Source organism: Ursus arctos, unplaced genomic scaffold (assembly GCF_023065955.2).
Source record: "Ursus arctos isolate Adak ecotype North America unplaced genomic scaffold, UrsArc2.0 scaffold_21, whole genome shotgun sequence".
Classification (NCBI taxonomy): Eukaryota; Metazoa; Chordata; class Mammalia; order Carnivora; family Ursidae; genus Ursus; species Ursus arctos.
The window spans coordinates 15,634,660-15,649,868 of record NW_026622886.1 but is presented as its reverse complement, the minus strand read 5'-3'; the positions used below and the strand labels follow the sequence as shown (position 1 = coordinate 15,649,868).

The window sequence follows — 15,209 nt, the reverse complement described above, 5'->3', positions numbered from 1 at the left end:
CTTATACGATGTTCTACTTATGTTTACCTTCTGACCCCAAATAGCCTTTAGGAAAATATTTGTCAAACAAGTGAAAGAAAGCTCGGGACATGTTGAATTTTAGTTGTTCTCCACATAGACACATGCAGAAAGCAAAAGGAATATAAATCTGAAGCTCAGGAGAGAGGGGAGGACAAGAGATGTGGATTTGCTATCCGATGATTTCCTGGTATTTGGAAGGCTTGGGAGTGGAATGCCATCAACTAGAACTATGTGTAGAATTATCGGAGTACTCTGGACAGCACCCACATTTTCCAGTTTATACTGTGAGATAAAACATGACCCACTGCTAGGCTAGAAAAATTTTAGAAAACTCTACCCCCAAATAAATCTTTTTAATAATGTGAACAAGTTTCTAATAAAAAGGCATTTCAGAACTAAGCTACTGAAAAATATGAATATGGACTTATAATCATGATATTGTGGAACCTTACCTTTCAATATGTAGAAAGCGGGGTTGTTGAGTTTTGAAAAACCAAAGTTGGTGTGTGTAGATAGACAGGATGGGACACAAGCCAGAGAGACAGAGCCTGTGTACCAGGGAAGAAACAGGATCAAGGAATTCTACAAGAGGTACGCATCAGGGAAGGCTCTGAGTGGTGAACGGGTGTGTGTGGCTGTTGGTGGGGTATGTCTGCCCTAGAAGCAGTACGATTCTCCCTCACACTCAGGGCTTGCTTGATATTAATGAGATAAATTAGGTATAGGCTGACTTCCACCGCTCATAGATTTTATTATTTTTATTGCATGATCATACTTTGCTGTGGAAAAATTCCTTTATTTGGATAGCAAATTTAAAACAATTTATAGACTGCCTATTAACCATGGGTATATTTACTACCAAGCTAACACAACCCAGCAGAAGGGATTTACACTTTTTCCTGAAGGCAAGCAGGCTTGGAATCCAGGGGGAATGAATGTAAACACAGAGGCCCATCTGCCAGGAATGTTCTGCCCCAGTCTTCTGAATTAAGACCTAGGGACTTCTTTTGGATGTTAACTACATTCAAGGCCTGAGCCACACACAGCTCCACTGAGCCATAGCTAAGACATTTGCTTGCAGCTTTTGCTCACAACCAGCCCCTGGGAATCAGACCTAGCCACATAACACAGGTGTTAAATACTTCATCCTTTTAACACCTTTAGCCAATAGAGCGGCTGTGCTCAGCACTCGCAGCAACTTTCAAGGTTAGCCATGAGAGGGTAATCCTCCACTAACCTGATCTGGATGTCTGTTTTACTAAGTGGGCATACATTCCAGACTTCGCAGGGCAACCCTCTTTAAGTGAGTCAGACTGTGAGATCTAAATTTTATTCAGAAAAATGTGGTTTCTAGCACATTGGAGATTATACTTGGGGTCCTCAAGGAGGTAGTATAAATGTATAGGAAAAGGCCGTGGGCTCAGACCTGGGTTCAAATCTGAATCTATCAGTTGCTAGCTGTAGACCCTGAGGAGTTTGCTTAATCTTGCTGCACTTCAGTTTTTGCCTCTGTGAAATAGGGATAATTGTTCTTTAAGGATTAAATGAGTGCACTCATGTAAAAATCTAGCATGCTACCGTGCACAATAATTATTCAACCAGAGAATTAAGTTCACCCTAGGATTAATTCATAGGTCTTTAGAATCAAGAGACTACTCCAACTTACCAACTCAACTAAGTAACAAACTCCTTCCCAAAGTACCTTCTAGTGTGCTTATCAGCAGTGTGAGGAACAGCTCCTGCCCCTGGGAGTGGACAGAAACTTTTTCTAATGTAGACTCATAAAAAAGATTTGCTTTTTTTTTTCTCTCCACAGGATTTTATGTAGGACAAGATAGACTATTATTTGATGGTGATTGTGTATATCGTTATGCTAATTCTCCAGCAGTGTCCATTAAGGGTGCTAACATATACTAGAGGGGCAAAAGGAGAAAGAATTACTATAAATATTGAAAATAATTTTGGATTGGAATAACTGAATCTTAGGATAGGAAGTCGTGGTTGATGTTCACTGTTACTCTTGCTCGACACCCAGTCCCTTCTATTTCTGTTAGCAGTTGTGTGATTTTTCACTGGAGACCCACTTCTTCAGCCCTCAGCCATGAAATCCTAGAAAATCCTAGAAGACCAGAGGGTAGACCCACGATTCACTGGCCATCACAAGATTTTGTCACTCAGTCACAGGGGCTCTTTCAGGGAAGCTTAGGACCAGGATTCTGCTGGAATACTGGGAAACAGAAGCTCTCTTTTCATTGAGGTTTCTAAGTTGGGGACGCTGACATTGCCAGGGTGCTGAGCTTAATGCTTGGAGCTTCCAAGGGCCTTATGCCAAGCTGCCATGGAAAGGGTCTGCCTAAGGGTAAAGCCAGTGTAGAGGAAAGCAGAACGGTGACATGGAGTGAGAGACTGAGTGATTCCAGTGATAGCTTTCAAGGCTCTTTCAGTTAGTTCTGCCTGAAAGAAATCTCTCGATTTTATCAATAGGAGCCACTAAATTCCTAGTTTTGCTTCAGGCATTTTTGAGTTCGGTTTCTGTCACTTGTAACTGAAAGTCTCCTGACTTATTCAGAAGGGAACTTAAATGCAATTAATGCTGTTTCAATCTCCTCTATAACTTCTAATGAAGAGTCACTCAACCAACACTTGGACTCTCCCAGTGCTAGGGAGCTCATTACCAGCTGAAGAAGCTTATCCCATCTTTGGGGCTTTTTCTCCTGCAGTTCTCCTACATTGAGCCAAATCTTCTTCTCTGAAACTTTTGTGTCTTACCATTTATTTTGTACCCACCAGGGACTAGGGGCCATGTGCTATGTTATGCTAATAAATGTAAATTTATTATCTCATTTAATTCTCAAAACATTATGATATAAGAATTATTTTGAAAGCCACTGCAGAAACCCAGATGAGAAATGATATTGGACGAAGGAAGTAAGGGCCGTGGAGGTGGGGATAAAGAAGATGAGGCTGGACCAGATAAAGGTGTAGCATCTCCGTGCCTTGGTGACTGAATGGAGGTTGAGGGCAAGAAAGAAGATGGAGTCTAGGATGACCTCCAAAAATTAGACAGGTGGTGAAAAAACAGGACGACAATGTGGGTGGGGAAAGATGAAGGTTGTCTCCACAGGTACCGTAAACCAATGGGGTCAATGACAGGGGGCACGTGACAGTTCTATACATTTTAAAATATTGAAATGGAATCAGGTTTAAAGAACAGAATTCGATGCACAACAGAAGCAAATATTTTAAAAGTATATGCAATTTTTGTATAGCCCTTTATCACATAAGAATAACATGCTTATGTTCAGCCCTCGAGACTGCTTTCTCTCTTGTCTCCTCCTGCCAACACCCTGGGAGGCAGAGGAAGGGAGCCAGAGAACTCAGCATGAGACTGCAGCAGAGTCAGCCTGAGCCTTGGGGGACAGGGTTCCGACTTTGAGGTCCAGGATCCGAAAAGAAGTGCATACCTATGGAAGATGTGTCTGGGAATGGGAAAGAGACATGAAGGGAAGGAGCGGATTTCTTGTGTACCTACTCTGGTTATACAGGAATATTTTTTAAAGTAATCTTTACATCCAATGTGAGGCTCAAACTCACAAGCCTGAGGTCAAGAGCACAACGCCCCCCCCCCCTTTTTTTTTTAAAGGTTTTATTTATTTATGTGACAGAGAGACAGCTAGCGAGAGAGGGAACATAGCAGGGGAGTGGGAGAGGAAGAAGCAGGCTCCCAGCAGAGGAGCCTGATGCGGACTCGCTCCCAGAACGCCGGGATCACGCCCTGAGCTGAAGGCAGACGCTTAACGACTGCGCTACCCAGGCACCCCAGAGCACAACACCCTATTGACTGAGCCATCCAGGGGCCCGATCTTGTGTACTTACCAAGCACCAGGCCTTTACACGCACCTACCTCAACAATGCTGGAGGGTCTTTGTTATGACTTTAGTACCATCTTTTTTGCCAGATGAAGGAATTGTAAAGGCTCTGAGAGACTAAGTAATTTTTCCAAGATCAAACAGCACTAGAATGAAATCCAGAATGTATGGCTCTGAGATTCATGATTTTTCATTATGCCATGATGTTTCCTTAATTAACAGTTATAAGAGATTTTTATTTTTTTTAAGATTTATTTATTTATTTGAGAGAGGTGGAGGGGAGAGGGAGAGAGAGAATCTTGAGCAGACTCCACACCCAATACAGGGCTCTACTTGGGCTCTATCCCACGACCCTGAGATCAGGACCCGAGCCGAAATCAACAGTCAGATGCTTAACAACTGAGCCACCCAGGTGCCCCAAGATATTTTTTAGTTGACAAAATATATTTACATGCTATTTTAATTGATCCACAAAACAATAACCCAGAGGCTGATATTGCTAATATTGCTTTTATCTGATAGATGAGGCAATGGAGTCCCTGAGAGGTCCATTGACTTGGTCAAGGTCACACAGCTAGTAAGTAGCATAACCATGGCTAGGATTCAAAATTCCTAACTCCCAGTCTCATGTATTCTCCCATGACCCTACAGCTGCTGCATCAGGCAAGCTGCTATGAAGTGGGGCTTTGTCGGAACAGTGACTGGTAACAGCTTTGCTCTGAAACATTCTCCCTTGCAGAGCAATGCCCAGCCTGACACTTGGTGGTGGTGCCTGCTGCCACTCTCACTAGGTCACAAGAGAAAGACCTCAGGAAAGAAAGAACACCGCCTCCCTGAAGTTTCTGGTGGGGGCAGGGAGGGGGTTGAGGGTGGGATTCTCCCAAAGAAGCTTGAGCTACTCCCTTTCTATTGAGCACTAGGGCAGGGTCTGTAGTGTAGTGCTGGGAAAAGCCACTCTTTGTGTCAGGACCTCTAGCATGAGTCAGTGTACCCCTGGGGCAGACGTGGCTGTCTGGGTAGAAGTAATATGGAAAGCCACATTAACTCTTTCAAGACATTAGGCTATCATTTGGTAAATTACTACTTTGCTCTAAATGGGTCCCTGGTGGGTATGGAAGATAAGAATGTTCTAGTTGGCGTTTCGCCCCTTTCTCTCAGCTGCTTTTTCTAATTATGATGTTGACCAAGAAGCTGTTTAATAACTGCTTTATTCTGAATCATTGGATGCTCTTATTAATATCAAAAATGCCCCTGCAGATCTGCTATATTGAAATGTATGGAACCAAATCTATGTGTAAGGAGTGAGAGTGTCAGGTCTGCAGCCCAGTACCCATAGAACCAAGGAGCGACCAAGGCAATGGGACATCCCTGAGTTTGAAAGTCTGAATTAATGGAAAGTGTGTGACAGAGAACCCCATGTTCCTGGAGGCCTGGGGTGGTGGGTGGAGGGAAGCAGATGCTGAGGGGAGTTCCAGGGTAGGAGCTCCTTTTTCCTGCTGAGGGGAGGATCCATAATTCTGATGTGTGGAGGAATCAGGGTCTCTGCCTTGACACATCTATTGCAAGGCAGATTTGTGGGGAGTGCAAGGATATTCCCTGGAAACTATGGTTTCACCCTTTCATTCAGAAGGATCTGGAAGCATTTCTTCCTCCCTGGGAGAAAAACAAATGCATTAGGGCTCTCTTTTGTTATTGCAAAACTGGGGTTACTAAGTCAATGTCCAAAAGAGTTGCTAGGACCTAATATTATTTTTGCATAGTGGTTATTACAGCAATAATACTTTACGTTTATACAGCATTAAAAGTTTTTAAAGCACTTGCATATTCATTGTTGATCAGGGCTGGCCTCACGGACATGTGACTAGTACTCTCCCACAGGGCCTTCGCTCTGTAGTTGTGATCTTGTCATTCCAAATACTTTTAACTTCCAATTTGTGTTTTGTAAGTGAAGTCTGATGGGACTATGGACCATGTGTTGAGGGCTTAGAACCCCAGCTTACATGAGATCCTGCCTTCCTGGGATGAGTTTGTGGCTGTCTGCTCCCTACTTCTGCTGCCTGGGGTGCTGCCTGCTGATCCGCTCTCTGGCTCACCCTACAACCACCACTGATCTTTGCCTGGAACAGCACACAGGAGCTACTGACAGGGCTAGAGAGGGGCTGGCCTTCTTCTCCCTCCAGTGCTGGTGGGTAGTCTTGGTGCGGAGGGTCACCCACCCTGTGGCATCTGGGATAGGCAAGGCAACAGCCACCCCTGCCTCGAGCCACAATTCCTGTTGTGTTTGGTGGGCAACACGCTGGGTGACTCGGGAGGGGCCTCTCACTCACAGCCAACCCAAATATCAAGCACATACTGGCCTAGAGACTGTTATCCCTTGGCAGGGGGTCGGGGTGGGGGGGCCACTCATCTGCCAAAGGTTGGGGTGGTGGGCCTGTGAAAAGGGGAGACTGACTTCCTTGCCCCTGGCCAGGCTTCACATTTTGCTTTCGTACTGGGTTCTGCAAACTATGTAGCCAAACCTGTTGTTGACGTTCATTATGCTACCGTCAAGCTAGATAGGACAAGGGTGCTGCTACTGTTACGTCTACTGCCATTATTACTTCTGTTACTGGAGGCCACCATTCCTTCTCTGTGACTTGCACTGGGGCACGCACTTAAAAATATGCTACCTTATTTAGTGCTCACAAGTGTACGAGGCAGAGGGCTTATACATTGGGGTGGTCTCCAACTTCTCAGTTTTAGTTTTCTCATCATAAAACCGATACAATACTACCTTCAGAAGGATATTAGGAGAATGGAATAAGATGATGTGTGTATAGAGAGATGGAGAAAATTGTGTTCACCTGCATTACTCTAGTGCTGCATTTGTTTGGAAGAAAAAAGTTGATAAACTCTATAAGGAAAAGGGTGAAACCTTTCCATAGACATACTCAGATAACTCAAGAAGGTTGCTCAACTTCTGCACTTAATGACAAGGAGAGGAGTTTGCAATGTTCTCAGGAGGAAGGTGGTAAAGAAAGAGGAGTCACTGACGGCAAAGGCTTTGCTGGGGAAGAGTGACAATATGCCATTTAGAGATTGGAAATATTAAATGACTCTTTACACAAATTGTGTTGGGTTTATGCTGTAAACACCCCCACCTTCCCATCTGAAATCTTCGGTAAGGACTAAGTAACTGACTAATGCTTTTGTGTGTGATTAGATTAACAGGTGGAGGGTCTCAAAGAGGTATTGAGGTTGGCATCCATGTTGGCGGAAATGAAAATAGACAGCATGTGTGGATGCATTTGCCAGAAGATGAGTATAGAGCTGGTGCTGGGTTATAACATTATTCTTTGATTGTTTCCTCTGGATGATTTCACTTTTTGTTCAGGCCATGCACTTTGAGGGGTGTAACAGTGGCTAGGTATATTTTGTTTAGTTTATATTTTCCCATGAGCTCCAGCACCAGGCTCTGCACACAGTAGACATTCAACATTGAGGGATGATCAATGTGGGTAGTAACTACTAAGGGAAAGAAACTAGTGTGACTTAGTGTAATCATTTCAACAACCTTTTGATGTAGGACTTGGTCTTTGCAGTTTACAGGTGAGATATCTGGGGCTCAGAGAGGCCAAGAAACTTGCTTGGGTCACACAACTACTAAGTGGCAAAGCAGAGACACAATTCCATGCCTACTACTTGATGCCTCTGGTCAGTGAAACTTCAGGAGACTATCTAGAGTTTCGGTGTCATATAGACCAAATATTGCACATTGTGTGTATTTTTAAAACCCCACTGAAATAAGAAGAATAAGACGAATTGACTTTAAAAACATTCCTAGCAAATAAAAAGTAGAAAAGGGCAGGAAGAACAAGAACATAAGAAAAAAAAAACCACGGCATAAATTAGTTATCCCTTAGATAATTGTAGGGTTGTACTGACATTACTCATTGTACCGTAACGACACCAGAAAGGAAAAATGTGCCAGGTAGATGCAGCATTTGTGCAAGAAAAGGCTGCCTCAAATGTGTCTGAAAGCATGGTTCTTCCTCCAGCCAAGCCAAGTCCAAAGGAGCGCATGAATAATTGGCTACCGCTACCCTTTAAGCAAGTGCCAACTCTCTCCGCTTGGGCTGATACATCTCCAAACCTCAGGGAGTCAGGGATCAGCTGCCAGCAGCCAATGGGCTTCTGAGCATTCATAACCAGACCAGGTGCTGATCCATCAAGCTAATTAGCAGCCTGTGGGCCACCGTTAGCTGGGAAGGTAGAGGTTTTTTAACTTTTCCTGACAGACTCTGTGCCTGTCTGTGCTTTTTGAACAAGATATGATCACAAAGTACTATCAGCAATACCACACACACACACACACACACACACGCACACACACACGCACCATTTAGAATTCAAAAGGAGGGAGGCAAAAAGGAAATATAGGTTTGCTTTAAATAAGCTGAGAGACTAACAAAACAAAGGAAGTGAACATTTACACACACACACACACAGTGTATATATAGTGATTTTTCCCATTTTATATATCTTCATTTTATTTAGCATAGGATCATCACTGCAGGATGGACATTCAATAAATGTTTGCTCTTATTGATAATAATATTTAAAACATAAAGAATAAAAAAAAAAGAGGAAATGGGACAAAATTGCAAAGGAGCAAAAGATATAGCTTGTTGGTACCTGAAATGTATTTGATCATCAGGATCCCGAAAGAACAGAAGAAAAAGAATTAGCTTCAATGGGAAATACAGAGAACATGTTGCATGTTCAGAAAAACAGAAAACTTAGTCTAATTAGGAGATGAAATACATCAGAAATAGTGTCACCGCAAACTATAAAGCAATGTGTAAATCAGCAGAGGAAAGAATCCAGGTAATAAATTTGTAGAAGCTTATTATAAATAGTGCATTTAAAATTAGTTTCAATGTGATGGTCAAACAATAGAACAGTAACCATTAATGAAGCCACAACCATCCCAGACGCCTTCATTGACACAAGAGAAGCATTTACAGCCAATCAGTTCAGTGTTTCTGACTTTAGTGTGGTTTGGTTGATCATGGATCCAACAGTCACCAACGGAGCAGTGCCAATATATGATTTGGAGATATGAAATAACAAAGAAGCATCCTAGTCCTTGAAGTAGCCAAATGTGAAAATCATACAGAGTGGTAAGGCAGAATACTGGCAGAAGTCTTAAAACACAGAGGTAACATTTATGGAGATGTCTGCATGAGCTCTCTGTCAACATATGGAGAATTGAGGAAGGGCTACGGGATTTCAGTGACACCCCCATCACCACCATCTGGAGATAAAAATCCTGCGGTAGATTTTCTTTTAACTGTGTTATCTTACTGATGAGCTTTATATTAATGACAACATCCTGGCCAAAGTTCCCTTGGATTACTTACTATAAAACTATTTACTGCTTGATTCTAGGGTTAAAAAATGGATGTACGCCTTTGTGAAGAACAGCTGTCACTGTATTTGTAGAGTCAAAGAATCAAGATAACGATACTGAGATGATTCCAGAGTCTTCAGGGACCTAGAAAAAGCACGACACTGCCTGAGGAGGTTTGGATGTACGGGCTGTAGTGCAGACTCGACCGTCCCAAGTAGCTAATCTACATGTTGAGATTACGAGAACAAATCTCCCCAAATATTTACTGAGTAAAAACGTAGTGAATGGTTCCTTAGGAAAAGCAGGGGCATGAGTCGGATTACTTTTGCTGTAAGAAATTAATGCACTACCCTGGACTATAATCAATTCAGGATTGTGGTCTTTTAAACCGAAGACAGCGTTTATCCGGGGTCAGTGAGCTACTGGATTCCTGCCAGATGAGAATGCCCGGTGTGCTTCCTACAGTCTGGTGTGGGTGAAGCAGACGAGGTCACAGGTCTGTTCTGCGGTTGGCCCCTGTTCCTGCCCTAGAAGAGGGACTCCTCTACCTCCCACCCACTGCCACAGGCTGTCTCCCTGTTGTTTGATCAGAGCTAACCTGCAGGTTCTTCTTGCCTAAGACATTTCTTAGCAGCAAAGTTAGAAACGAGCCTCTGATCCTGACCGTATCTACCTCTCCAGCCTACAGAATGGCGTCTTCTACCCTTTGATGCACCTCTAGGGCCCAGGGAGCTTTTGCCTATGGGACTCTCTCTGCCTCTAACATCCTTCTGCCGGTTCCTTCCCTGGAAAACTGTTCTCCCTTTATGTGTTACCTTCTCCTGCAAGCTTTCCCTGATAATAACAGCAAGCGTAGAGCATTTACTTGGTCCTACGTACACTTCTAAATGCTTTACTAAACACATTTCATTCTCACCAGAGTCCTACTAAGTAAGTACTCTTATAATCTCCATCTTAGAGACAGAGAAACTTACAGGCAGAGAGGTTAAGAATTTTGTTCAAGGTCACTGGTCAGTGGCAGCACGGAGATTCTGAACCAAGGCAGTCGGGCTCCTGAGCGCCCGTCCTTCAGCACTACTCAGAGTAGAGGGGTTCCGAGCACTCGCCGCAGCAGTCCCAGCACACGCTGCCAAAGAACTAACCGCCCAGCCCTGCAGTCATGTTTACAACCCTCCCCTTTCCGTGTTCTCGAACTCCAATTAATCTTCAACACTCGGCCCAGGAATCATTCTTTTTTTTCCCTTAAGCCTTCCTGATCCTGCCCCCCAGCCCGGGTGAGGTGCCCCCTCCACTGTCCACACTGTGCTTCTCTGTGCGAGAGCACAATGCCGCGTGTCTGTTTACTTGTTTGTTTTCTCCACGAATCCATAAACTCTTTGAAGGCGGAGATGGTCTGAGATGCTATTGTAAAGGACACAGTGCCTGCCATGGAGAGCTGCTGCTTCATAAATATTTGTCTGTTCGATGGATGGACCCTTATGCTGAGAGGTCTCCACTTTGCGACTGGTTTCCAGCTTTTACAGGCAGATCAAGAACAAAAAGGATTCTATCACAAATCCTGGGGGAATCACGACAAATACTTAGCTCCAGTTCAGAAAGAAGCAAGACTATTTATAGCTCAGGGGCTCAACATTACATGACCTGGACTTAATTTTTCCTCACAGCTTAGATCTGTAGAACTTTAGACTGGAAGGGCCCTTGGAGATCATTTCGTCCAGGCATGGCAAACTGGTGGCCTCGAGATATGTTTTATTTGACACTTATTATTATTTGTTTCTATTTTTATTAGAACACCTTTAGGCAGGACATTTCCTCTTTATTTCTCCACCTTCTGCACTATTTCCTATCATAATGTGCCACTGCATTTATTTATACATCCACCTCACGCTTCGAGGCATTTTAGTATGAAATATCAGATTGCAATTCAACCCAGTTTTGTCCCCCTTTATAGTTAAACTCCTCAAGGCTGTACTTAGGGTCTCCAATTCTCTCACTAACTCATTGCAATCAGGTGTCATATCTACTGACATGTCAAGATGTCCAGCGGGCTCCATGCTGCTAAAACTGGTTGCCAGGACTGACCTGACACCCCTCTCCTTGATTTTCAGGAACATACTCTCCTGGTTTTTCTCCTACTTCTCTGGCCTCTCCTTCTCTGCCTCCCCTAATTCCTCCTCATACTCTTGTCCTTTAAATGCTGGATGGCCCAAGGTACAGCCCTTGGCCTCTTCCTTCTCTCCATCTAATCTCACTCCCTTGATGAATAAACAAGTGAATTAATTTTTCCAGTGGAAAAAACTGAAGGCCGGTGAGGGTGAGTAACTTGCCAGGAACACACAGTGATAAACGGGCACCTAGCTCTCAGCCACCACCTCTTGAAGCAACTTTGGTCTGTCAGACACACCAGATAACACTGTGCGGAGACGGAAGGGGATCTCTGGAGTTCTCTCATCAGGTCTTAGGCCTCATCTTTTCTGCCTTTCTACTCAACACCCCCTCCATCATCACAGAGCCCGGTTAAGTCATGGCTGGACAATTACTGATGTGTTTGCTAAGTGTTCTGATTTCCTCTCAGAGGAAAACCTTGTGCATGATTCTTCCATTATCCAGGAAGTAACAAAAGATATAGTCATAATATATAGGAAAAAAGAATGATTCATTGCTGAGCCACTGAGCCACAGGGAGCAATCCAAGGTTTAGAGGAGACAGTCAGCTAAGATAAGTCACGATGTTGTCACAGTGGAATATACAAATACCTCAGTGGCTGGTCCAAAGGAACATGTCAATTAAATCAGCTTGCTGCCGAGCATTTTTCCACATCCGTGAAGAGCTGCTCTCCACCCTGACAGCCACATTTAAGGAGAGGCAATAAAAGGAGGTGGCGGGAGGCAGCAATCTACCCAACATACTCCATGGAGGAAGAAATGACTTCAAATTGCCACAGAGTAAATGAATATAGTCACATAGAAACATTCTGAAAGAGGTCAAACATGTTTGGACTCTCGACCCAACAGGTCAAGAACAGTGTTTTCTTTTCAGAATGGAATTACAGTTTGACATTGGGCATGAAAAATTGATGAGGGCTGTTGGGGATGGTATTAAAAATATTTAACAAAATATAGACAGCATAGACCATCAATGGCCAGGAACGCCTTATCAGTGCATGGTAGTTGAACATGGTCCTGGGTGAAACTCACTCGGTTAGAATAGCACAGATGTTCTTAACCTCGCTAGACCTCAGTTTAGTTTAGAACATTTCTCAGTGTTGTTACAAAGATTAAAAGAGTATGTTTGTGAAAATCCTTGGATTTGAGGACATATCAAGACCTCAATAATATTAGCAAATATTTATACATCCTTCTTATATGCCAAGTATTGGCAACTGCTAATTTACTTAACCTTTACAACAACCCTAAGGTTCAACTACTATTATTACCATTCTACAGATGGGGAAACTGATGGCAGAGAGAGGGTAAGCAACTTTCTCAATGTCACACAGTGAACAAGTGGCAAGGCTGGGTCTTTGGACCCAGGCAGTGTGGATTCCAGGGGCTCAATCTCCCAAACACTACACTCATAAATGTCAGGGCTCTTCCCTCCCACTCCAGAAAGCCAGTGCTCCTGCAAACCCAAAGTTTTGCTGACTTAAAGTCTCAGTTAAAGGGAAGTGCACTGTACATCACTGTCTGGAGCTCAGTAATTTAGCCCTTATTTCTGTATCTGCTTAACCCCCATATGCATGAAGACAGTAAAAAAAAAAAAAAAAGTCAAATTAATACAAAAGGTAGGATCGCAAGTTTGGGAGGTTTTTGTTTTGTTTTTTATTTGGTATCAGCTGAACTACTCTAAGCATTCAGGATGAAGAGTTATTTATCCCAGTTAATGAATCTCATGGTAACATAAATGTCTTCCAGCTCTGAGATTAGTGAGTAGCTCTCGTCTGGGGACCACTTAGTGGAGCAAATCCAGCGTGAACAAAAGAGGACTGGGATTTGGGAGAATGGGGAGGGGAGAAGGGAGGGAAGGAGCATTTGTTGAGCAGCTACCTCATGCCAGGCATCACACTAGGTGCTTGACCCTCATTATTTCCATTAATTCTTATAACAACTCAATCATCAACAAACGCTGATTGAGTGCCAGGCCCTGGCATTGTGCTGGGATTAGTAAATTGAATAAATCATGGTCCCTGCCCTTCTAAGGAAAACGAAGAAAGAAAACAAGCAGAGCAGCTATTTGAGTTCAGTGTGACGTTATTTTGGTGTGAGTATTACACAGGCAGTGGAACTTTGGTAAACGGGCCAAGATGGTAGTGGCCATGTTTATGGTCCCTTCACAAAGGACTCCTTCCTGACAGGGCAGCTGTGTTCTTGGCTCGGTGATACTACCAGTGCTCCTCCCTGTTGCGCTCCCCACCTCTTCACAGAGAAGGTGGTAAATTGGCTAGATGAGTCAGAATCTCTCCCTTAGGAGTTTCCGTTTGGAGGTAGACACAGAAGTCAGAGATTCAGCTGTAGAGATAGAAACTAAGAAGATGATCAAACAGGAGTTCAAAGGAGAGGAGAAAGAGGCCACGTGGGACCAGGGCAAGCAGCAGACGTAAGCAGGCAGAAGCTATGAGTAAACAGGAACTGCAAGGCATGCAGGGCGTGGAGTGGCGCACGAGGAAGCTAGCTGGTAGTGGAAAGAGAATGCGCGGAAGCGAGTGTACTGTGACGCACGCACCACGGTTACTTCGACCATTCCCCGATGTTCGACCATTTTCATTTTTTTCTGTATTACAAGAAATCCTATGATGACTATCCTTGTACACCAGTAATGGTAGCGTTTCTGATCCTTTCCTGTAATATGTTCTCAGATCAAAGGCTACACACATGTTATAGCTCTTATGACAGTATGAATCCTTTCTCACAGAAGGACCGTACTGATTTTCCACTCCCTTCAGTAGTAAACAAAATGCTTTAGCCCACTCTACCAATACTGAGTCTTGGCCAATTAACCATTAAAATTTTTATTTTTTCCAGTATTTACATATTTTTCGTATGTTATGGAGCATTTTTATTTCTTCTTTTGTGAATCGAGCTTGTTCATGTTTTCTGTCCATTTTGTTTATTGGGACATTTATGTTTTCCTTATTGACTTACAAGATATCTTCATAAAACAAGACCAATGCTCACTGATATAGTTTGCAAATGCTTCTCCATACTTTGCTCTTTGCCTTTAATTTTTATTCAAGGCATGGAAGTTTCGTATTTTTCAAATATATAGTCAAATTTATTGATCTTTCCCTTTTTCTCTTTCTTCTTTTCTTTTTTCTCTCTTTCTTTCTGAAAATAATATTTTTTCTCCTTTCCAGATCAGGAAAATACTTGGCTCTGTTTTTTGTCCTCCTAGTTTCAAAAAAATGTTTTTTTTTTTAAGATTTTATTTATTTGACAGAGAGAGAGACAGCCAGCAAGAGAGGGAACACAAGCAGGGGGAGCGGGGGAGGAATAAGCAGGTTCCCAGCAGAGGAGCCCAATGCAGGGCTCAATCCCAGAATGCTGGGATCACGCCCTGAGCCGAAGGCAGACGCTTAACGACTGAGCCACCCAGGCGCCCCCCAAAAATGTTTTTGTTTTTGCATATAACTCTTTTGTTCATTTAGAATTTATTTTGGTGTATCTGAATTTTTATGAAGGAACATTTTAAAACAAAATAAAAAAACAGAATTGTATCATCCTATTCCAGAAAGATCTGAGTTGTGTTAATGCTTGTTCTCTAGTAGAGTCAACCATCAATGAATTTCAATAAACAATGCAAAGAATTGAGCACACACAGACCCATTTAAGCACATAATAAGGGAGAGTATATGATCCAAGGCGGGGATGTCATCATTTGCGTGCTCAGTACAGAACCTACTGAGTAAGAATAATTCGACCTACTTTAAC

General features: G+C 43.1%; 1 protein-coding gene across 6 annotated transcripts in view; it reads right to left on the bottom strand.

Moving 5' to 3' along the window:
* Positions 1-15,209, bottom strand: part of ANKS1B (ankyrin repeat and sterile alpha motif domain containing 1B) — a 1,053,061-nt gene that overhangs the window by 150,098 nt on the left and 887,754 nt on the right. The window lies entirely within an intron of this gene.